Source organism: Canis aureus, chromosome 12 (assembly GCF_053574225.1).
Source record: "Canis aureus isolate CA01 chromosome 12, VMU_Caureus_v.1.0, whole genome shotgun sequence".
Taxonomy (NCBI): Eukaryota; Metazoa; Chordata; class Mammalia; order Carnivora; family Canidae; genus Canis; species Canis aureus.
This window is the reverse complement of record NC_135622.1, coordinates 2,833,496-2,858,759: the sequence shown is the minus strand read 5'-3', so window position 1 is coordinate 2,858,759 and position 25,264 is coordinate 2,833,496.

Sequence of the window (25,264 nt, the reverse complement as noted above, 5' to 3'; positions counted from 1 at the left end):
TCTCTGTGGGAATTAATCCATCTTTCACCATTATGCACGATATTAAAAAAAAAAAAAAGCATGATGCTACCTATGGATTTTCAAAGATGACCTTTATCAGCTTGAGGATATTCCAAGTTTTTTTAGTTTAGTTTCTTTTTTTTATGATGAAAAGCTATTGTATTCTGTTGAATAGTTTTTCTGACTTTATTGAGATGATCATGTGTTTTTTGTCCTTTATCCTAAGAATATGGTGTATTATGTTGATTGATTCTTTCTGTTAAGCTAACCTTGCATTCCTGGGACAAGTCTCTCTTGCTCATGGAACACAATCCTCCTTATTAGTTAATGGATTTGGTTCACTAGTATTTTATTAAGAGTTTTTCATCTATATCCTTAAGGGATATTCATGTATAGTTTTTTTTCCCCTTGTGATGTTATTTTCTGGTTTTGGTATCAGGATAGTACTGGCTTCATAGAATGGGTTGATAAATATCTTCTACTTTTTAAAATTATTTTCAGGGATCCCTGGGTGGCGCAGCGGTTTGGCGCCTGCCTTTGGCCCAGGGCGCGATCCTGGAGACCCAGGATCGAATCCCACATCAGGCGCCCGGTGCATGGAGCCTGCTTCTCCCTCTGCCTATGTCTCTGCCTCTCTCTCTCTCTCTGTGACTATCATAAATAAATAAAAATTAAAAAAAATAAATAAATAAAAAATAAAATTATTTTCAATTGTAATAAAATACACATAACATAAATTTATTATCTTAGCTATTTATAAATGTGCAGTTCGGTGGTATTACATCCCCTTTCTCTATTTTTTGCAAGAATTTGTGAAGTATTTTTGTTAATTTTTCTTCAAATGTTTAGTAGAATTCAGCAGTGAAGCTATATGGGCCTAGGCTTTACTAAGAAATTTTTATGTTACTAATACAATCTTTTTTATTAACTATAGATATTCATATTTTCTGTTCAACCATAAAACATGTGCTTAATCTGGGAAGCTGAATGAAAACTTCCCTAGTCAGGCTGATAAAGTTGACTGTAGAGCTCAGAGATAGTAGAGATAAATCTCATGGCTCTCTAGGAGAGACTTTTTGCTTAATATAAGGACTCTATTCTGAGGTCTGGAAGACTTAATATTACTGGTAAAATCTGTTGTTTTTGTTGTTTCTGGGTCTTAAGATATCTGAAACATATTTGCTTTTGAGCAGATACTTATACAGACAAGGTGAGGGCTTCATTTCTTTTTTTTTTTTTTTTTCTTTTTTTTTTTTTTTCTTTTTTTTAAGGGCTTCATTTCTATTGGCCCAGTTGAGTGTTCTACAGAGGTGGTTACTGAAACTAGACGAGAGAAGAGGTATTTGTTTATTGAGTGCTTCCAAGGTGAACATGAATCTAAGCCCTTTGGAGATAGGAAGGAGAAATCAAGACCCTTGAGTCATTACCGTAGGTAATGACACAGAGAAGGCTACAAAGGCAGCTTGCTAATGCTAATTTCCTGCTAATGAAAGATCCTTCCTGTGTCTCGGGAAATTTGAAAACAAACAAACAAAACAAAGCAAAACCTTCTATCAACTATATTAATAGGAGGAACTTTTCTCTACTTCAAGCAAGTCAAAAGCCCATCTAATGAGCTGAGCCTTCATTGCTTTAATTCTAAGAAAGTTCATTGATCTCAAAACTATCATTAGGAAATCATATAGCTCCTCCTCTTCCTTTTTAGCATTTTTAGCATAAACTTCCTTTAGCATCAGTTTGTCCTTCATTGGCAAAACTGCCTTGATCGTGACACTTACCACAGAAAATTCTACTCTTCTTTAGGAGCAACACATGTTGACTGGTTAAAAAAGAACCTCAGAAAAGCAGACTTAATTCATGATATTCTGATCAATGTCCCAAAAACCGTTTTTCAACATTCTGTCCTTTGAAGCACCCATTAGTGATCTAACAAAGCTTCCCTGGGAAAGGGACCAACTACTATGCCAAGAAAATTGCTGAAACCCAGATTCTGTCCTCAAAGGGCTTGTGATTTAGTGTACAAGACTTTGAAATTCAATAGAATACTGTGTCTTAAATTTCATAGAGTAGAAAAGAACCCTTTCTTCTCATTCAATTTGCATCCAAAATTCTCTCCTTTTAACTCCTTATTCTTTTTCTCATGTGAATTTTAACAAAACACACTATAAAACAAGCCAAAATAACATGTAGCACTTCACTTCCCACTTAGTAACTTCCATATATTAGATAAGTTCCACATCATTAATTATTAACAATAGTCCTCTTCTGCCTCCAGAATGATTCTAAATAACATCAGCTTGCCTCAAATGGAAATGATCCCAAGATATCATATTCACCTGATTTTCTAGAGCAGATGGTGATTGAGTAGTCACATAATGTTATTTTTGAGGCACAATTACTTTTATAGATCCATCCTGCCTCATTTATGGAGGTGTGAGATAATGAAGAGGAGTTGATCTATTTATAAAAATAAATAGAAATTCATCTGATCTTATAAAAATACTATGTCACATTGATATTATTTATAGGAAATGTCCTACTCATTGGGTTAAATGCTAAGTCACTGGAAGCTTAAATTAACTGACAGTTGCAAGGATTTATAGTGTCTAAGAAATGTGAGGAATTCTCCAACCCAGGCAATGGTGCTCATTTATCAACCCATTTTTTCAACAATTCACTGAGAAATCAAAGACTAAGAAAAACTCCTAGCAATTTCAAATGACTGAGCAGACAAAAAGTAGAGTCCAGGAAAGTCAAGGGACTTGAGGGCCCAAGATTCTAGAGTGTACATGAAAGCATTTGAATCCAAAGCCTTATATCACCCTTCCACTTGAGGTATTTTCCAATAGCTAAGTACTATAACATGAACAGAAAGCAGCTTTTAGTAGACCTAAAAGCTAAAGAATGCCTTACCCATTCAAAAATGCTGAGGAGGCAAAATTTGGATGATAGAGCCTGCCACGACTAAGAAGTTACGGGTAAAAAACTTTAGACTCTTAAATTGAACTTCTGGGTCCTTAGGATAAAGAACCATCAGAAATAAGCCATACCTTATAATGTTTGAAACATACATTCTAATCATATTATTCTATGATTAGATTATTAAAGTGATTGTTTCCTAATCAAACTGCTACAGAAAATAAAACGAATATTATCTAAAGGAAGAAAGACCATGCACAGTCTCCATAATTTTTTATACAAAATATCTAGCCTTGAATCAAAAATAACTATAAACACCAAGAAACTGAACCAAAAAGGGGGAAGAATAAGAAAATGAAACCATAATACCAATTATATGGCTATTACAGTTATCAGACACGGAATTTTAAATAATTATTATGTTTGAAAAATAGATAAGATGCAGAACTTCATCAGATAATTGGAATCTATTTTTTAAAATAAATACACAGCTAAAGAGAGGATTGGGAAAGTATAAAGTATAATAACAGCTGATATCCTGAAGTTCTGAAGAAAGAAAAGATACAAAATGAAGACAGGAGTGTAATTAATTTATGGGACAAGGTGAAATATTTAACAAGTATGTAAGTAGAGTCCCAGGAGAGAGAAAGAATGGGACAAAAATGGAATTTGAGGAGACAATAGCTGAAAATTTCCTAAGGTATTAAAGAAAATCAAATTGGATATTTAAAAGCACTATAAGCTCTGAACAGAATACAAATATGAAAAACAAATCTATGCAAATCACAGGCAATGTGCGGAAAACCAAAGACAAACTTCCAGTTATAAGATTAATAATTTTGGTGGTATGACATAATGACTATAGTTAAACTGTGCTGTCACTAAGAGTTTTCAACACACTCAAACAATTGTAGCTATGTGAAGTGATGGATATGTTAACTAACTTTATTATGTTAATCATTTCAAGGAACTAATTTCAATATTAGGTCAAATAACACTAGCTATAGTAGAAACAACTCTCAAGTGTCAGTAGTTATTTTTCTTTTGCTGTCCCCGTCTTCTCCCTAGGTGTGCATCTCAGCACATTGAATGTGTAACTCGAGCAGAGAGGACTTCTGTGAGCAGTATCATACAGTGAGTTAATTTTCACTTGTGTCACAGCATGGAGAGAATTGAGCAGCAATCTGGAAATCCCCTTCCACCTGTAGTTCTACCATCTTGAAATCCTTCACTTCTAGCTTTATGACTGAAGGTTATAGAAAGAGGAATCTTGATCTTAAATATGTGCAAGTATAGTAGGATTTAATATAAAGATTTTGTTGTTTTTAAAAATAATGTTTTATCTTTGTGTGTGAGAGAGAGAGATCTAATTAACAATTCATAAGAAAGGATATATTTAGAGAGCATATCCCTATTTTTGCAGCTTACTTGACAGTTGGCTAAACAATTAGAAAACAAGCTGCATAGTAACAGTAACTTTGCAAGCCTAAATAAAGATGTACTCCCCAGTAAATGTGGGATTAGTACACTCCAGAAATCAATTTCAGAGGTGAACAAACATACAAGGATCTTGAATTTTGGTGGGTTGCAGAGTAAGAAGAGCAGGTTGTACACACACAGAAGAGTAATCACTTTGCCTTATAGGGATCCTTATTATTCCCTTTCTTTTGCATCCTCATGTTTTAAGAACAATTATAATTTTATGCAGAAAAATACACCAATTCCTAAATTGAAATATTCCATAAAATAAAAATGAATTAGAAAGGAAAGAGAATGGCGGAATATTAATAGGTAATAAAATCACAAGAATCTTCTTGTTTCCTCCACTATTTATGTCCCAGCCACTTTCCTGGGCAAACATGGTGATGGTGATAGTGGTGACGGTGATGATGATGAAGACAGTGACAATCTGCTGTGTTATTGAGTACTGATTATATGCCAGGCTTTGTGCCAATTAAATTTGACATTTTCACTCAATTTTATGCCTGACAAGTTTGTAATGTAAATGTCATTTTTTCCACTTTGTAGTAGAGATATTGAAGTCCCGAGAAGTTAAATAATTTGTTACTCAAATCAATTAAATAGTAATTAAGGAAAATAACAGATTTTAAATAATATAGAAATAATCTCTGACGTGACCCAAAAATCAGGCAGCACTGATTATGAGACCCTAGACCTTCAGATGAAAGGATAGAAAGAAAATGATTACATGATCTTGTTAACAAGCAGATGTAAAGAGAAGGAAAATATTTATCCCATGACAACAAAAATGTAGTTTATTCAGGAAATGAAAGAAAAGTGACAATGGCTCAGGTAGTAGAAACCTCTGCTGGTTCTCCACAGAGACCTTTTGCCCTTCCTTCTGAAGCTCTGGGACCTGGTACATCTGAGGACTGCCCCCTTGCAACTACCTCTTGGAGAGTAATGGTATTACAGACCCTGAGAGGAAACCTTTCCTCCTATGATGTAGGAGTCATCACAGACATGGTATAGGTTACAGAGTGGAGAAACTTTTTCTGTACCCATGTTAGGCTTTGAAGACAAGGTGAGTGGGGCTGTAGAATTATTTTTTTTCCATACAAAATTTTTTGTATGTTTTTTTATTGGAGTTCAATTTGCCAACATATAGTATAACACCCAGTGCTCATCCCGTCAAGTGCTCCCCTCAGTGCCCATCACCCAGTCACCCCATCCCCCCGCCCACCTCCTTTCCACTATCCCTTGTTCGTTTCCCAGAGTTAGGAGTTTCTCATGTTCTGTCATCCTCTCTGATATTTCCCACTCATTTTCTCTCCTTTCCCCTATAATCTCTTTCACAATTTTTTATATTCCCCGTATGAGTGAAACCATATGATGTTTGTCCTTCTCCAATTGACTTACTTCACTCAGCATAATATCCTCCAGTACCATCCACATCGAAGCAAAGGGTGGGCATTTGTCTAATGGCTGAGTAATATTCCATTGTGTGTGTGTGTGTGTGTATATATATATATATATATATATATATATATATATATATCACCCTACAACCCAGCAATTGCACTACTGGGGATTTACCCCAAAGATACAGGGGCTGTGGAATTAGAAGAGTTAATGTCCTTATCCTTCCTGGTCCTGATGAGTCCTGAGAAGGTGCTACTTGCTCTTGGGTGGGCATTTCTGCTGGCACTTTGGTAAGCAAAGCTCAGGGCACTTTGGAGGTAGGCAAGGTTCTGGGCACTTTGGAGTTGAGCAAGGTTCAGGGCATTCTGGAGGTGGGCAAGGCTCAGGACACTTAGGTAGGCACATGGAAGGTTGCTGGCAGGGTTGCTTTTATTGCTCCTGTTGAGAAGACAACAATTCTAATAAGACAACAATTCTGTAGTCTTAGAATCTGAAAGAAAACATATGACAGTGTTCAAAAGATGAGACTTGGGCAGCCCCGGTGGCTCAGCGGTTTAGTGACCCTTCAGGGTGATCTTGGAGACCCGGGATCAAATCCCACATCAGGGTCCCTGCACGGAGCCTGCTTCTCCCTCTGCCTGTCTCTCTTTCTCTCTCTCTACTCTCTGTGTCTCTCATGAATAAATAAATAAAATCTTAAAAAAAAAAGATGAGACTCTTACAGAGAGAGAAAACAAAGCTTATCCATATTCTCTCTCCAATTTCCAAGAATATTTTTTAACCTTGTAACTACCTTTTTACAACTTTCCAGCTTCTCCCTTCTGTCCTCTTTGGCAAATTACTTCATCAACCTGGAGAAAATGCTTTCTTTTTTCATACCATTTTTCCAAACAAAATATTTCTGTTTGAAAAAAAAAAATATTTCTGTTTGAAAGGGCTAATTAATGGTAATTGCATGACTGTAACATCTTCAAGAAAAGCAGTCACAAGTTCTGAAATCCTGGGCACCCTCACAAGCAATCCCTGTCATCATTATCTCTCATGAGGTCTCAGTTAATGTAGGTACAGAACAAAGGGTGACTCAGGAAGAATGCAATGGCCTCATGCCTTCTATGACATAAACCTTTGAAATCACAGCAGATATTTCCAAAAATATATGGAAAAGAGAAAAATACTTTGTTCTTTACTTTTCTTATCAAAGTTTTTCTATTAATTTCTTCTTCCAGGGGGATGTCAAAATATCTACCAAAACCCAAATGAAAAAAGTATATCATTCTCCCCAAATACTAAGTTTGCATAGCCTAAGGAGCTTCAAATACATGATAACTTTGGATCCACTGAACTTGCTGGCCACAGATTAAGTTCAACATTTAAAAGCAGAAACAAAACAAAACAAACAAACAAAAAATAGATGAGTTCAAAAAATCAGACTCACCAGGTCCTCCAAAATAGGTCAAGACTTTTAAGCACCAAGAAGATAGTGCTTAAGTCTGATGATGCCATTGGAACAAAGTGATGCAAAGAACCTCTTTATAGAGCTTGCTCTCCCACCCAAGGAGATGTGGGGTTGCCTAAAAGTGGCCTGGTCCAATAATTTCCCAACCAAAATGCAAATCTACCTGTAACTTGTTAGACAGGGGCTCTGCAAACAGGGAATATCCTACCCTAGGGTCTCCTCACTGGTTAAGTGTTCACAGCACAGAAACGCTTAGCTCTCAGCTTTTGTGACTTATGGCAAGGGGAGAATTTAGGGATTCTCTAACTAGTGGTCAAAGGCTCTTTTTTTTGATTGGGGAAGATGATTTTCTCCTATCTTTCACCTTCCCTGAACCATACAACTGCCTATACTGTTCCACTTTGGTTGGCTGCCATTTTGTTGCACATGCTAGGTTGAAAAGAGCCCAGCTACCTGCTGACACCTTTTTCTTTGCCCAAATTCTTCTTATAATGTGTTTCCTTTTGATCCTATGGCTTGCTAATCTAAGTCTCTTTTTTTCTTCTTTTAACATGGACTGAGGTGAGGCTGCAGAACATCTCACTAGACTTTCCTGTATGATACTTACTAATATTCAGTAAAATGATGACCTCGGCTCCTGGTTTCATTCCTTTGTTTGTTCCAATAGAGGACATGAGGCTGATTCCTGTGGTCTTTATAAATCTATACCACCTTAGGCCACATGGAATCCACTAGGACCACAGCATCACCCATTGCAATTCACATGCCACCCCAGGGCCTAGATCTACAACACAAAGTAAGCTTTTTGCTCATGACTTCCCAGCATGACATACTGTCTGCTCCTGCATTATTTCTCCTGACTTTCTTTAACTTTTGAAGATAACTTAAAGTACTGTTCAAATTTTCATGCTTTCTGCCCTTTTCAAATCACTGGGAAACCCAATCTAATAAGTGATGCCATTGGAACAACCATTTTATATGTACATATTTTATATTTAATAATTATTTAAACATAGAATTTATTGGTTAATTCAAGACAAAGTTTAAATCACTCTTAATAATTAAGTCACTGAACTTTATTGCCATTTGCTTACAACTACTTAATCATTAATAAGTGCATTATAATTTATTACTTATTTTTTAAAGGTGTTATTTATTTATTCATGAGACATAGAGAGAAAGAGGCAGAGACTAGGCAGAGGGAGAAGCAAGCTCTGTGCAGGAAGCATGACATGGGACTCGATCCCGGGACCCCAGGATCAGGCAGATGCTCAACTGCTGAGCCATCCAGGCATCCCAATTTTTTACTTACTTTTAAGATTTTTCCATATTGAATCATAGTGAAATAATGTCAAATATACCTATGTATACCTCTACTTTCTTCATACAATTTGTCACTTTGCTAGAAGGAAGGTGTGATGGTTAATTTGTGTCAACTTGACTGGCCACAATGTCAAATATTATTCTGGGTGTTTCTGTGAGGGTGTTTTTGGATGTTTTTAACCTTTATATTAGCAGGCTGAGTAAAGCAGATTACCCTTTCTAATATGAGTGGGCCTCATCCAATCCATTGAAGGCCTGAAGAACAAAAGGCTGACTCTCTCCTAAGTAAGAGATAATGCCCCTGAATTCTCCTTCTTGATGGTCTGCAAACTGAGACATTGGCTCTACAGTTAGGACTTGCTAGCTTCCAGAATCACATGACCTAAATCTTATAATAATTTTCTCTCTATCTATAGATAGATAAATAAAGGTGGATATAGGTAGATATAGTGTGAGAGAGAAATGATAGATACAGATATATATAGACATATGTATATATATGATGTATACAGATAGATACAGATGTATATATACATATATAAATATATGAGAGAGAGAGAGAGAGAGATGCCCATATGAGATAGATAGATAGATGAAATATCCTATTAGTTTTGTGTCTTTGGAGAACCATAATACAGGAGAGACCACAGAAATTTTTGTCCCAGTTCTATCTTTGACAAGCCATGTGAACACAAGCAGTCTTCCTCTATAAACAGGGGAGAATGACACCTGACTCTTGAAGCAGGGATTGATGGCATTGGGTCATCTCTTGACACCTTTCAAGACTGAAGTCCTCTCCTTCTCTTTCTTTCCTCCTGTAGAACCACAGGAGGATCTGACCAATATTTCCCACCACTCTGAAGCTGTCTTCTCCACCCCATTCATAGAGGTGCTACTCTCCCAGGAGACATTTCAGAGTGGTATTGAGTATTCTCAGAATTTTTCCTCCTTGCTGACCTTAAGGATATACATTTGAGCCCTTATTTTTTTTTTAAATGTACTCTTAATCACCACTTGACAGAAATGGAGTGAAGTAAACAAAAACCAAAAGGATTTATTCAACATTATTAAAACACACTTATGTGGTTTCCTCTGATGTTCCCCATAATAGAGAACAAGATGAAGCCCCTGCCTTGCTCACAGGTTATGGGGAACACAGAGAGACACAAACAAGCTACCAGGATACACTGTTCTGGTGTCCACCCAGAGATGGCAGCTAAACTCCTAAGAAATGCGCTCTCTGCTTTTATCCTGGTCCCTCCTTCATCTTTTAAGCCAGCAGATACCATTAGGTCAGAACATTAGGTACCGGCTAATGTCTCTTTAGGAGCACACACTCCCTATTCTCAGGCCTTCTGTCCCATAAGTGAGAGACGACCTAATGAAAAGGCATTGATTTATGAAAAGCCTTTTGAATATGGTTACCTGCCTACAAGGAAAATAGTCTAAAAGCAATCACCAGTTTCTTTTATTAATTGAGTTATAATTGACATGTAACATTAATTTCAGGTGTACAACATAATGTTTGATATTTGTATATATTGCAAAATGATCTCTATAATGCATCTTGTTAACATTCATCACTATACATAGCCACAAATTTTCTTCTTGTGATGAGAACTTCTAAGATCTATTGCCTTAACAACTTTCAAAGATGTAGTACAGTATTATTAACTGTAGTCACCATGCTGCACATTGCATTTTTATGACTTATTTGGTTTATAACAGGACGTTTATATCTTTATACCTCCTTCACTCATTTATCCCACCACCTCCCACCTCACCTTTAGCAACCACAGATCTGTTTTCTTTTTTTTTTTCTTCTTTTTTTTTTTTTCAGATCTGTTTTCTCTACCTGTGATCTCGGTGTTTTGTTTTTGTTTTAGATTCTATATACAACTGAAATAATATGATATTTGTCCTTCTTTGACTTATTTCACAAACATAATGCCTTCAAGATACATCTATGTTTTCATAAAAAGCAGGATTTACTTCTTTTTATGGCTATGCTTTATAAAAATATCACATTTTCTTTCTTCCATCTCTTGGCTATTGTAAATAATGCTTCAATGAACATAGTGGTTTTTGTTTTACTGTTCCCTTGAACACTGAAGATTTTCTTTCTGGGCCATGGCTGGTGAAGGTGTCCCATCTGGCTTAGGAATAAAGTTACAACACTGGCTTTATGTTACTGTGTATTGTGGGAACACATTTGTTCATGGTACCCAGATGTCCCCATCTTATTTGCTCTAACACCTCCTTAGACTGCTGCTGTAGGCTTTAAATTTCTTCATCAAGAAATAAATCGTGTTCATTCCATAAGTAAATACCAGGTTTCAATCACAAAAATAAATAAATAAATAAACAAACAAACAAACAAATAAATAAATAATTTTAGACTCACAACATCACATATAAATGACTGAGAGTAGATTTGGGGAGAAGAAAAAGGATCACAGCATTAGAAATCTGAAATCCAGGAGAAATAGGCACTTAGGTTGATCCTATATATTTTTCTCTGACTCTCTTCCCAAACAGATTGTAGGTCTTTGAAAGGCAGTAATTTTAAAAATGTATCGGCATGTTTATTCTGTCTTTTCCTTAAGCCCCTACCCCTCAACCTGCCACATTATGTTCTCACTCTCCTAGGTATACCTCTTATCTGTCCAAACTCATTGGTACATATGAGTTATTCCATATATGTCAATGCATTGAGTAATTTTCATATAAAACTAATCATTATGATTATATAAAAATCAATATAATTTTTATATGATTAGACCTTTCATTTTTTTTTACCTCTTCCTGCAATCAGTGGGGCTAAATGTTATATATATTAAACATTTAAAGTGATGCTGCCAGAGCTTCTTTGTCTTGTCCAAGTAATCAGGAAGTTTTTGAAGAATGTAGTTTATAATTAGAAAACAAGGGGCAGCCCAGTTGGCTCAGCGGTTTAGCACTGCCTTCGGCCCAGGGCCTGATCCTGGAGACCTGGGATCGAGTCCCACATCAAGGAGTCTGCTTCTCCCTCTGCCTGTCTCTCTGTCTCTGTCCCTATGTCTCTCATGAATAAATAAATAAAATCTTTAAAAAAAATTCCCACTGTTATATTAAAAGAAAGAAAGAAAGAAGAAAGAAAGAAAAGGAAAGAAAGAAAGAAAGAAAGAAAGAAAGAAAGAAAGAAAGAAAGAAAGAAAGAAAGAAAACGAGGAAGAGGAGAATGAGGAGGAAGTGGAAAAGGAAGGGGAGACATGGAAAACCTCTACATCACTCACCAGCTATGGTACAGGGAATAAAGGAGCACCGGGACTACCCAGCCTCATGTCCCTTCTTTAGAAAAGTTCAGTTCCCAGGCTGTCATTGCTCTTGCCAGTCAGGAAGGGCTTTTGGCCTACATTCTCATTGGCTATAACTACACGGGAATGGAACTAGCACTGCAGCACCTTGACATCAAGAGTCTACAAACACTGTCATTGCCAGAAAGATTCATATAGATTTTGTTCAAATCTTAATTTAATGTTTCATATCACATTTTTTCTACTATGTGTTATATACCATTGAACAAAATAGTCACTGCAAATCAAGATTATACAACAAAGCAGGGAAGATTATACAACAAAGCAGGGAAGAATTAAATACAAGGAAATAAGAATTATGGTAAATATTCCTGCTATGCTTAAAGAAATGGTCATTTCAAGTCCCCTTGAAATTCTGCCTTTGGTCTTTATTTCTGGGTGAAAGGTAGTGCAATTGCTGGCAACAATGTGGATGGAACTAGAGGGTATTATGCTAAGCAAAATAGTCAAAGAAAGACAAATACCATATGATTTCACTCATATTTGGAATTTAAGAAACAAAAAAAGAAGAAAAGAGTAAAAAGAGGTAAACCAGGGAACAGACTTTTAAATATAGAGAAGAAACAAATGGTTACCACAAGGGAGGAGTGTCATTGGATGGAATAAGTAATTTATGGGGATTGAGGAGGGTACTTGTTTTGATGAGCACTGGGTGTTGTATGTAAGTGATGAGTCACTAAATTCTACACCTGAAACTAATATTACACTGTATGTTAACTAACTGGAATTTACACAAAAACTTGAGAGATAAAAGGATGTTTTTGAAATTGATTTAGCATATCAAAACATTCAAATTATAATTTTAAAAATCATGTAGAGCATGACAAGATGTTCATATGTATTGAAGAAAAGATGGAACACACATGAAACAATTGGTTAAGAGTGATATTACTTCTGGCTAGTGTAATTACAGATAATTCTACATTCTTGTTTTTCTTGTCAAAAGATTCTTCAAAGACTACATTATTGAATAAAGCATCTTAAAATGTTACTTTGAAAAGGTAACAAAAATCTGTCCATTACTCAGAGTGAAATGCCCCACAACACATGAGGAAATTAACTCAAAATGCATCAGAGACGGAAGTGGAAGAGATACAACTATAAATCTCTTAGAAGAAAATGTAGGGAGAAAGCTTCATGACACTGGGTTTAGCAATGATTATTTGTATATGATGCTAAATTCACAGACAATAAGAGAAAAAAATAGATACCTTGAACTTCACCAAAATGAAAAACTTTTGTGTATCAAAGGACACTGTAAAGAGCGTGAATAAGCAATTGAGAGAAAATTGATGAGAGAAAATATTTCCACATGAGAGAAAATATTTCCACATGAGAGAAAATTGATGAGAGAAAATATTTCCAAAACATATGCTATCAGAGATTAATATCCAAAATATATAAAGAACTTCTAAAACAAAACAAAAAGCCCAATTCATAAATGGGCAAAAGGCTTAAATAGACATTTCTCCAAAGAAGATCTACAAATGGTCTATAAGCACATGAAAAGATGTTCAGCATCACTAATCATCAGAGAAATGCACATCAAAGCCCTTGTGAGACACCACCTCACAATCAATAGGCTGGCAATTACCAGACAAAAAAATAAAACAAACAGAAAGTAACAAGTCTCTGTGATGGTGTGGAAAAGTTAGATCCATTTCGTATTTGCGATAGAACTGTATAATGGTACAAAAGAGTTTGGTGGTTCCTCAAAAAGTTAGGCAGACCTACTATATCATCTGGCAATTCTACTTTTAAATATATAGCCAAGTGAATTGAAAGCAAGGACTGAAAGAGATATTGGCATACCAATGTTTATAGCAGCATTACCCACTAGCTCATGGTGGAAACAACAAATGAATGGATGAACAAAATGTAAAACATACACACAGTGGAATATTATCCAGCCATGAAAAGAAATGAAGTCCTGATACATGTTACGACATGGATGAACCTTGAAAACATTATGCTAAGTGAAACAAGTCAGACACAAAAGGATATTTTATGGCTCCACTTATGTGGGGTACTTAGAAGAGTCCAGTTCTACAGACAGCAAGCAGAGTAGAAATTACCAAGGGCTAGAGGGAGGGAGGAATGGAGAATTATTATTTAATGGGTACAGAGTTTCTGTTTGGGATTATGGAAAAAGATCTGGAAATGGATAGTGGTGATTATTGCACAACATTGTGAATGTACTTAATGTCACTGAATTGCACACTTAAAATCACTTTTAAAAAGCCAAATTTTTAAAATAAATAAATAAATAAAATAAAAAATAAAAAAAATTTAAAAAGGCATATCAGAATGGGGAAAAAATGGTCATTTTAAAACCAGAGTAGAAAAAAGAAAAGAAACCTAGAACATTAAGAATTTTCCATTAATGATTTTTATTCCAGAAGCTTACTCAGGTTTCAGAGATTTTAGTTAGCCAATATTTTAAAATAAAATTAAATTTGGTGTTAAAAAAAAAACTTCCTCTAGAAACAATACAAATCTTAATTATAATTATTGAAGAAATTTAGAGACGCCTGGGTGGCTCAGCAGTTGAGCCTCTGCCTCTGGCTCAGGGTATGATCCTGGGGTCCTGGGATTGACTCCCACATTGGGTTCCCTGCATGGAGCCTTCTTCTCCCTCTGCCTGTGTCTCTGCCTCTCTCTCTCTCATGAATAAATAAATCTTAAAAAAAAAAAAAAAGAAAGAAATTTAAATTGTAATGTGATATATTATAAGTTATTTGACAACCAAAATAGGCCCCAACAAAACCCCCAATTATATTTTTATCACGTTCTACCAAGCTTTCAGTAAACATTTTTCTCCAATAATATCAACTTCTACTCATAAATAAGAAAAAATATTTTCAATAAAAAATTAAGTAAAATACATGAGAAGTTATTTCACAAAGAAACCCATATATGTATATGTATATGATTATATATGTAGTGATATAATGATTATATGATGATGCCTAAACATATAAATCAAAAGCACAGTAAGTTACTATTTTATATTACTTGTTTGGCAAAAATTAACAAGTCCTAAAGCACCAAATATTGGAGATAATAGGGATTGATGGGACTTTTGGGGATTGTTAATGGAATGTGAGATAATGCAACTAAAATATGGGAAAATATGATGATAATTCATAAAATTTAATACACACATTATAACCAAAAATTCTATTTCTCAGGGTATATATGAAGAGAAATATTTGTGTAGGTGCACATACATATTCAGGATGAAAACAACTTAAATTCTATTGATAAGAGAATGGATAGTAAAATGTGGTTTAGTGAAATAATGAAAATCATATAGCACAAAAAGTGAATAAAGTATAGTTATATGGAATGATATGGATGACTCTGCAGTATAGTGGTAGTGAAAGAAAGCATGACCCAGAAAGCTACATGTAAGAAAATACTCCTTTTTTTAAAGTTCAAGGACAATTAACATAATAATAAAACTCTGAAATGAAAAGCTATGAAATGATAGACATAAATTTCAGGAAGGGTGAGGAGTAGGCTGCTACTTAGGTGGATATAACTTGTTGTCAGTTCTAGTTCTTGGTTGGTACATAGGATTTGAAAATATGTTTTAATATAATATCAGTGAGCCCTATGTGAACAACAATTGCAGTGTGTCTTGAGCCAAGCGCTATGACTGATCCAATTCTGTGGAATGGACATTCATGTGGGGGAGCAACAAACATTCAGATACATTCTTTTCCAAGGCCCTCACTTCAATTCCCTTTTACCCTTGTTTTCAGATCTGCTATAGTCTGTGTGAGTCTACACTCATCCCCAACAGGTCCTTAAAGCAGCAGAGGGAAATTGAATTCGATTGGAAGGGAAGAAGAACAATCAGGATGTGAAAGCGTAACAAACTAAAAAACATTTTTATTTTTTATATTAGTCTTTCTTATTTTATTTTATTATTTTAAGTTCCAGTATAGTTAACATGCTATATCGTATTAGTTTCGGGTGTACAATACAGTGATTTAAGAATTCCACACATCACCCAGTGCTCATCACAAGTGCATGTTTCACTCCCCATCACCTACTACAGCCATCACCCCACTCACTTCCCCTCTAGTAACCACCAGTTTTTTCTCTGTAGTTAAGAGTCTGTTTCTTGGTTTGTCTCTTTCTATCTCTTTTTTCTTTGCTTGTTTTTTGTTTGTTTGTTTGTTTGTTTGCTGGTTTGGTTTTGTTTCTTAAATTCCAAATATGAGTGAAATCATATAATATTTGTCTTTGCTGACTGACTTATTTTGCTTAGCATTATACTCTCTAGCTTCATCTGTATTGTTGCAAATGACAAGATTTCATTCTTTTTTTAAGGCCAAATAACGTTCTATTGTGAATATCATACCACATCTTCTTTATCCATTCATCAATAGATGGACACTTGGGCTACTTCCATATCTTGGCTATTGTAAATAATGCTGCTATAAACATAGGGGTGCATGTATTTCTTTAAATTCATGTTTTTGTATTTTTGGGGTAAATACCCAGTAGTGTGATTAATGGATCATAGGAACTTCCATACTGTTTGGTGGCTGCACCAGTTTTCATTCCCACCAATAGCACAAGAGGGTTCTTTTTTTTATCCACATCCTGGCCAACACTAGTTGTTTCTCATGTTCTTTATCTTAGCCATTCTGGCAGGTGTGAGTTGGTATCTCATTGTAGTTTTGATTTTTATTTTTCTGATGATGAATGATATTGAGCAGCTTCTCATGTATCTATTGGCCATTTGGATATCTTCTTTGGAGAAATATCTGTTCATTTTTTATTGGACTCTTTGTTTTTGGGGGTGTTGAGTTGTTTATATTCTTTATATATTTTGGATACTAACCCTTTATCAGATATGTCATTTCCAAATGTCTTCTCCCATCCCATAGTTTGCCTTACAGCTTTGTTGATTGTTTCCTTCATTGTTCAGAAGCTATTTATTTTGATATGGTCTTGATAGTTTATTTTTGCTTTTTATTTCCCTTTCCACAGAAGACATATCTAGAAAAATGTTGCTATGCCCATGTCAGAGAAATTGCTGCCTGTGCTGTCTCCCAGGACTTTTTTGGTTTCAGGTCTCACATTTAGATCTTTAGTTTTAGTTTATTTTTGTGTATAGTATAAGAAAGTGGTCTGGTTTTGTCCTTTTGCATGTTCCTGTCCAGTTTTCTCAACACATTTGTTGAAGAGATTATCTTTTTCCCATTGGATTTTCTTTCCTGCTTTATCAAATATTAGTTGGCCATAGAGTTTTGGGTCCATTTCTGTTTCTGTGTGTTTTCGATTCTGTTCCATTGATCTTGTCTGTTTTTGTGCCAGTACCATACTGTCGTGATGACTACAGCTTTGTAATAGACCTTGAAGTCCAGAATTATGATATCTCCTGCTTTGCTTTTCTTTTTCAAGATTGCTTTGACTAATTGAGGCCTTTGTGGATCCATACAAATTTTAAGATTACTTGTTCTAGCTCTGTGAAAAATGCTTGTGGTATTTTGACAGAGGTAACTTTGAATCTGTAGTATATATCAGCCTTTCTTACCTGCTTTTGTTGCTAGAGCAAAAACATTAATAATAACAATAAACATTTCTTATTAATTCAGTTCCAGGTTCTAAACATGGTAAGAACTTTCCTTATATTATCCCATTTAATGAATAAGAAGATTGTGATGTAGGTATATATTCCTCACTCTGAAACTGGGAAAATTGAAGTTCAGAATAAGGAAGAAACTTACCCAGGAGTCACAATGAATGCAAGTAGTAGAACATGGATTCAAAGTAAAGAAGAAATACATTTTGGTGTACCATTATATCAGATCTAATTTAAACAAGATTCATGAAACATTTATTGTAAGATCCCGAAACTCTGTATCCAAAAGGAAAAGGGATAAAAGGTTTTCACACACATACACACCACTAGCACGTCTACCCTCATCACAATAAAACACTTATCAGCTGAAATTACCAAAAGCAACTTTTAAAAAAAGAAAGAAAGAGAAACTGAATTTACATTTGACCATAAGACACACTCTTTATTTATGATCCTGACAGGAAGGTGCATTGCCCAGGGAAAGAAATCTCTGCCTGTATTGTAGACAGAAGGCACATAGTTAGGTTTGATCTTGCTCTTCTATCTGAGATTTTAGGAAGCTTGGAATCAAAGGTGGTTCTTGGTCAGAGAGAAGAGAGAAGTATAACACTTATAGAAAAGAAGCCATTTGTCTGTCACACATCATTTCAGGCAGAGCAGGTATGAAGATCAGCAAAGATACAAAAAAAAAAAAAAAAAAGACACGGGACTAGGACTCAGAACCCACAGATTGTGATGAAATATTTATTCTTGTTTCATGGTAAGATCACAACCTGAACCAAAATTGCGTTGAATGCTTAATTGACTGAGCCACCCAGGTGTCCCTAGGTACCCTTTAAATGATCATGAGAGGGATCCCTGGGTGGCGCAGTGGTTTGGCGCCTGCCTTTGGCCCAGGGCGCGATCCTGGAGACCCGGGATCGAATCCCACGTCAGGCTCCCGGTGCATGGAGCCTGCTTCTCCCTCTGCCTATGTCTCTGCCTCTCTCTCTCTCTGTAACTATCATTAATTAATTAATTAATTAATTAAATGATCATGAGAAAATAAAGATTCCTTTATCTCTCACTTATTTTAATTTCCTATCAATTTATTTTCTCCTGTGAACTTTAAAGCAATTCTCCAAAAATTAAAAAATTAGACAAAAATAATCTATCACCATCTGCCACTTCCATTGTCCAAGTGAGGTTAAAGAGACCAATTTGGACTCCAAAATAAATCAAACAGTTTGAAACACCTAAAGTGAGAGATGACCCTTCCCCCACATCCTACCAACCACTCTCCAGATTCCCTCAAAACTGCTGAAATGCTGAGATGGAGACCATCTTGCAGAAAGCCATAGTGGGGGATCCCTGGGTGGCACAGCGGTTTGGCACCTGCCTTTGGCCCAGGGCGCGATCCTGGAGACCCGGGATCGAGTCCCACGTCGGGCTCCCGGTGCATGGAGCCTGCTTCTCCCTCTGCCTGTGTCTCTGCCTCTCTCTCTCTCTGTGACTATCATAAATAAATTTAAAAAATTAAAAAAAAAAGAAAGCCATAGTGGAAAACAGAATAGCCCAAACCTGAGAAGGTCCACCATCCAAAAGCATTCCCCTGGAACTGTTGCTACCTGGGGCCCTGCCTTACTGGAAACTTTCAGTACCTTGTCTCGGTTTGGAGATTGCAGAGTTCTCTGACTGGCAGCTAATGGAGAGCTTGAATGAAGAGGGTTAGCACCCCTTCCACATCCCTTCAGATTATCTGCATCATAAGACTGGCCACTGTTTTTAGGTCTCATTGCCTAGATAACTGGGCATCTGGCCTACCCTAGGCATCTCTTCAAATGGTACTTATAGCCCATTCCTCCTCAGGCTGCTTCCCTTTAGTCCCAGTGCTCAAGTTAATAATCACTAATGAGTTTATATGACACTGGACATATTTTCCTTTAACTTTGTTTACAATTAGACATATGAACACCCCCCAAGAGTGACTACCAACATCATATTTTCACATGCTACATTCCTCTGAATAGGACATAGATATGCTCTGAGCCTGGAACTGTAGTTTTAACAAACTTGCACCACTGTGGCTATTTGGAATTTGCCAGGACTCCAACCAAGACTTCTGCCTTCATGCATCCAAGCCCCAACCCAGGGTTGCCACTATAAGTTCTTCTCATGATTCTCCTATCCTGTTACACACTACTTCCTCTTGTAGAATTATTCCCAAATAATCTCCTTCAATTTCTTCAACATTTGAAGGACAAACATTTTGACCTGGTGTCCCATCTCTGAAAAAATTCAATGTTTGAATGACCTCTTTAGTCAGCCATTAAAGTACCAATATATCCGTTATTAATTTAATATTTAACTAATGACTAAGTAGTTGACAAGAAAACCAGGAATAAGTTCAAGAAAGAATTATATCAGAATATTCATAATTCAGGCATTATTATTAACTACCATTCAGTTACACATATATCTTGTTCTACTTTCTCATATACTTTAGCAGTGTGGCTGAGTGGACACGAGGTCTGGGGTGAGATCACATTGAGCCTTCCTTTGGCATAGACTCCTGGGTCTCTTTGCTTGCTATGAGACATCAGATGTAGCTTATTATATGTGCTCCTTTAGTGATGCCATCTCCAATTTTTTTCTCAGGAGGCTCATCTGCCCCCAGGACTGCCTAAGAGTGGTATCCCAGTTCCTCAGCTTATTCCATCCTTACTTTTCCCACAGAATGATTACTAAAGACTTTTTCTTTTTTAGTAATTTTAATAATTCCATGTTTATACTTATTACAGAGAAATGTTTTAAATATTTAATAACTACTTTTAGAAGTATGAGTCTGATCTTTTTAAGAAGCTACATACTACTGCAGGAGCCGGGCATATGACAACATGGGCTACTAGGTACAGCGCTTTCAGTGCACCCAGCGTAGAGTAGCCAGGACCCCCAATAGATCTATTTTCCTCTCAGTAGCTCCAATAGGCCTCCTATCCCTGCCCCTGCCCCCATGGCCTCAGCCTGTAATTTAATCTGGTAGAGTAGCAAGGACCAACTCATCTCTTTTCCCACGCCCACTTGAAATGTCCATTCCACAGCCTTCATTTCTACTCCATGCTGAGAGAATTGCCTTATAAAGAAGGATCTGCCTTATAAAGAAGGATCAAAGAAGAGAATGAAAGTTTTTGGAAAGGAAGGAATCTCTTAGGAAGGCAATGCTCCATTTATAAACACTAATTCATGTTGCAGCATTTCCCAATGGTTGCAAAAGTGTGACTTGTTACAGAAGACAATCCTACATGGCAAACGGTTTTTGCATTTTAATGATTATCTATCTTAATCTAAATTTGAAACAATTTTAAGTTAAATTTCAAACTTATGGAATATATTATAGAACTATGAATTACTATAAGTTTTTAAAGTATACTGATGTGAAGGTAATTTTAATAAAAACTATTAAGAAATGTATTAATGTTGGCAATATGAAAAAATGAGAAAAATGACATAGAATTCAGGAAAGTTTGGGAAATACCTCCCTAATATATCTTCAGATCCTTCCAGAATAACCTAATTTTTGCCTACCTAGAAACTTATCCAACATAAAAAAAGCACTATAGTTTTCTATTTTATCCATGGTCAGAACTCACCACTGTTGCTTTTCCCCCTTATGCCCTTCAGTCACTAATGCTGTTCCATTTTTACTGTGGATAGTTGAGGATTCTTAGCTTATTCAAAAAATTATAAAGGGGCAGTTCCTTCATCCCTGAATTTCAGGACACCTTATACATACCCCATACCCTAGGTGTCCTAAACTCTAAGAATACAATAAGGTCCAACATGCACAAAACCTAAGAGAAGTGTAAGATGATATTTTATGTTCACACGCAGACACATACAAGAATGTCGATTTTATAAAAGAATAGGTATAGCAGAACAAAGAGGTTTAATGCCTACAAGGTGTATGTTTTCTCTTTCCAAACTTAGGCTATAAGCCCCTCAAAGCAAGGGATTTCATGTTTAATATTGCCTACTTGTTGAATATCTATCTTCTCTTTATATACCCCACTAGTCAAATACAGAGACATTTTACCACCACCTCCAAATGCACTTTCCAGGAGGACAGAGCTGAGAACTTGTTCATCTCTAACTAATATATCCACATGATCTAGAATACAGACCGGCAAATAGAAGACACTGTATAAAAGTTTAGTGACTTAATTCATGAATGATGTAATATATTTTCTCTCCTCAAACTCAGAAATGATCCTATTGGAATTTACTTGATCAAGTAAAGAGATCAAAAATCTTTCCTAGAATGTAGTTTTCCAAAGGAAGAAGAAATATGAGCAGAACAGGGCAAAGGAGGAACAACCGTCCTCCTTGCTCTTCAAGTGAGCTCTAGGCAGGGCAGAGACACTGAACCACCTAACTTCCCACCAGAAAAGCAGGTACCTGACAGCGTCCCATGCCAGGAAACAATGTGTTTTATGTGAAATCAGTATTGGTCATGACTGCCAGGAGTAAAGCTGCCACCCTCAATTGCTGAAGAACAGGAATCTACAAACCATAGCATAACAATTGAGTCCATAATCACTGGGGCATAGATTCTTGGACACGCCAAGGGACTTTCCCTAACAGAAAATGACTCCTCGTATCCTCCCCAAACATAATTGCTTAAAGAAATGCCTGAATTCCATCCAGAATTTGTGAATCATTTGCTTAAAACTGAATCACAATGACAGGGACTACCTCCAAAAAGTGTCTGTCATCCGTGACAATTAAGACATTGCTGTGTCTTTGAGTTTAGTGCCCCAAACCCTTCAGATCAAAAGGCTATTGCCAGCCTGGTCCCTAAGGATCTATGAACCTCTCCTGAGGCACTGAGTCAACTGTAGGAACAGATGCTATCCCGTAAAAAGCCCACAGGTGACTGCTACAGCAGCCCAGTCACTGTTGGCTCTTGAGACCTACTGTTGACCAACACTTGCTCTTTGGCTAATGGGGAGTTCCTCATGACCAGCTGCCTGGGAAGGGGGGATGCTCACATTGGATTCATGAGTGGCCAGCTCAGTAAGTGAATAGAAGTCAAAAATGAATTTCTCCATCTCAACAGCCCCTCCAGGTTGAACCCAAATACAGGGGAGAGGGGAAACCTCTTCCTTGGCAGAGAATGAGAAATACATAAAGGTGGAATCTAGATTTGGCTAAATATAAATAAATACTCACAGTACGTTAATAATAATGATGTGTGAAGTTTAAAATATATGTATAATTAAATTGCATGATAACAATAACTCAAGAGCCTGGGGTTAAGTTAGCAAAAACAATGCATTAAGGTTCCCAGAGTTTTCTGAGAAAGAGTAAAAAAATACTGATGTTTATTAGACTATAAGCCAAGAATGTTTGTTATAACTTCTAGAATGCTTTTTAAAAGAATTATTTTAACAACTCTACAAACTATTGGGAAAGGAGGAATAATAAAAACAGTCAATCTAAAAAGAAGTGATAGAGGAGATATAAAGGGATATCAGATGTAGGAGAGGAGTTTCACTTTTCACTGAGGGTGTAGAAAATCTGGCTTACCTGAGTCAAACCACAGAGAAGGATGTCAGAAGCCATACCCTAAATAAGAACTCAGCTAAAATATCTACTAAATTTCCCAAGCCTGACTATGAGCTAGCATAACAGTATGGGGGCCTCAGAGGTCAGAGCAACAAGGGATTTGGTACCCACTTGAATGTCCTTCTTTCTGCTTATCCACTGTGTGCTTGTGAGAAACACTGACAACAGAGGAGTAGTGCTGATGGAGGGGAGGCGAGCAGCCATCACTGTAAAAGTGTAAAGCCCCACTAAGACCCTTCTCCTTCTTGGAAAACAAAAACCTTAAGCTACTGGGAAGGGGCAGCAAACTCTGCTGCCCCAAGTGCACATATAAAGACCCATTATGGCTGGGGGAAAAATAGAAGGAAAAAGTCCTCTACTGGTGGGGGAGATTAAGGAAAAGGCTTGGTCCCAAATTCCTATAACAATATCATTAGAAGTATCATCATCACCATCATTAGAGATATTGTCAGTACACTGGGTGAGGGCAGAAATTCTTTCTCACATAAGAGCTACCAACAATACCAGGAAGAGTTTGGCCACCACAGGAAGGAGGCAGAGGATCACTGAGAAAGCCCTATACTCAAGACATAAGCACTTGAGGCTTACCTGAGACTGAGGATGAACCAGGACAATAGACAATGCCCTTTTGCACCACCAAGTAACATCCAGTAGTTATCCATGCTAGAGGAGATAAAAGCTCAGAAAGAGACCGCCTTTGTGGTGGTGTAACTGCACCAGGAAGACCCAAAGCTGAGGGTGGAGTAGGAAAATTAAGAAAACTCTCCAGAGTCCCAGCCACCACACTAAGCACAAGATAATACTAGGAGAATTTGAAATCTTTGGTGCACAGACATAACCCTAGCAACAGCAAATCCTGAATTCACCTCAACTCCTTAGTCAATGGACTCAATCTGCATATTAACAGCTTGGCAGAAGAGGCCTGCCATTTTCTAGATTGTAGAAACTGCTTACCTCAGACAATTAAAGGAATATTTCAAAAATAATGAACAGGCAAGCTATCAGGAAATATAACAATTCTCTTTTTTTCCTTTTTTAAAACAATTTTATTTAAATTCAATTTAAGTAACATATCCTGTATTATTAGTTTCAGGAGTAGAATTTAGTGATCCATCAGTATTTTTCCTTCTCTTCCCTTATGTTTATCTGTTTTGTTTCTTAAGTTCCACATATGAGTGAAATTATATGGTTTTTGCCATTCTGTAACCGACTTATTCCATTTAGCATACTATCCTCTAGTTCCATTCCACCTACATTGGTGCAAATGGCAAGATTTTACGGCTGAGTAATATTCCATTGTGTATGTATACCACATCTTCTTTACCTATTCATTTCTAAATTGGTATGAACCATGTAACAACGAAATATGTAAATGATAATTGACAGGAATAAGTGAAAAAATAGACAAATCCACAATCACAATGGGGGACCTTTAACACATCTTTTGCTATAACTGATAGGATAAATAGCTTAAAATCAGTAAGTATAGAAAAGATTTAAAAAAAAAAAAACATAATTAGCACATTTGACCTAATTTGCAGGTCAAGAACATCACACAAGATTACGGAGGAGTTGGGTCCTCAACTCACCTGTCCCGACCTAGATAACTTTCAAACCGTCCTGAACACCTACGAATTCAACCTGAGATTTAAAGAGAAAACAGCCAGACCACTACAGAGAGAAGGGTTAGCTTCCACCAACGTAGGAAGGCGGAAAAAATAAAATAAATAAAAAAGAATCAAGTGGGGGAGGGGCCCCGCAAGATGCTGGGCTAAGGCCAGGCAGTGAGAGTCTCTGGAGCAGGAAAGCCCAGCCCCAGAGAACAGGAACTTTAAAAATCTTCAACGAACGGAATGGCGCTTAGCAGGGAAATCAAGCAGCACCGCAGGAGGGGCAGGGACGCCTCCAGGCTCCTAGAGTCACTAACAGAGGAGATGCGCCCAGGGGAGACCCCCCGCACCACCGACCTGTATCAGTAAAGGGCTGGAGCGCGCCCGGCGGGGCCTCGGGGAGAAGCCGGTGGGTCAGGCAGGGGCTCCATACAGAGGGGTTCTGCACCCTGTTGCCTTTGGGAGCGGTGCCCTGGGGGCGCAATTCCAGCAGCACAGGCCCCGGATCCCA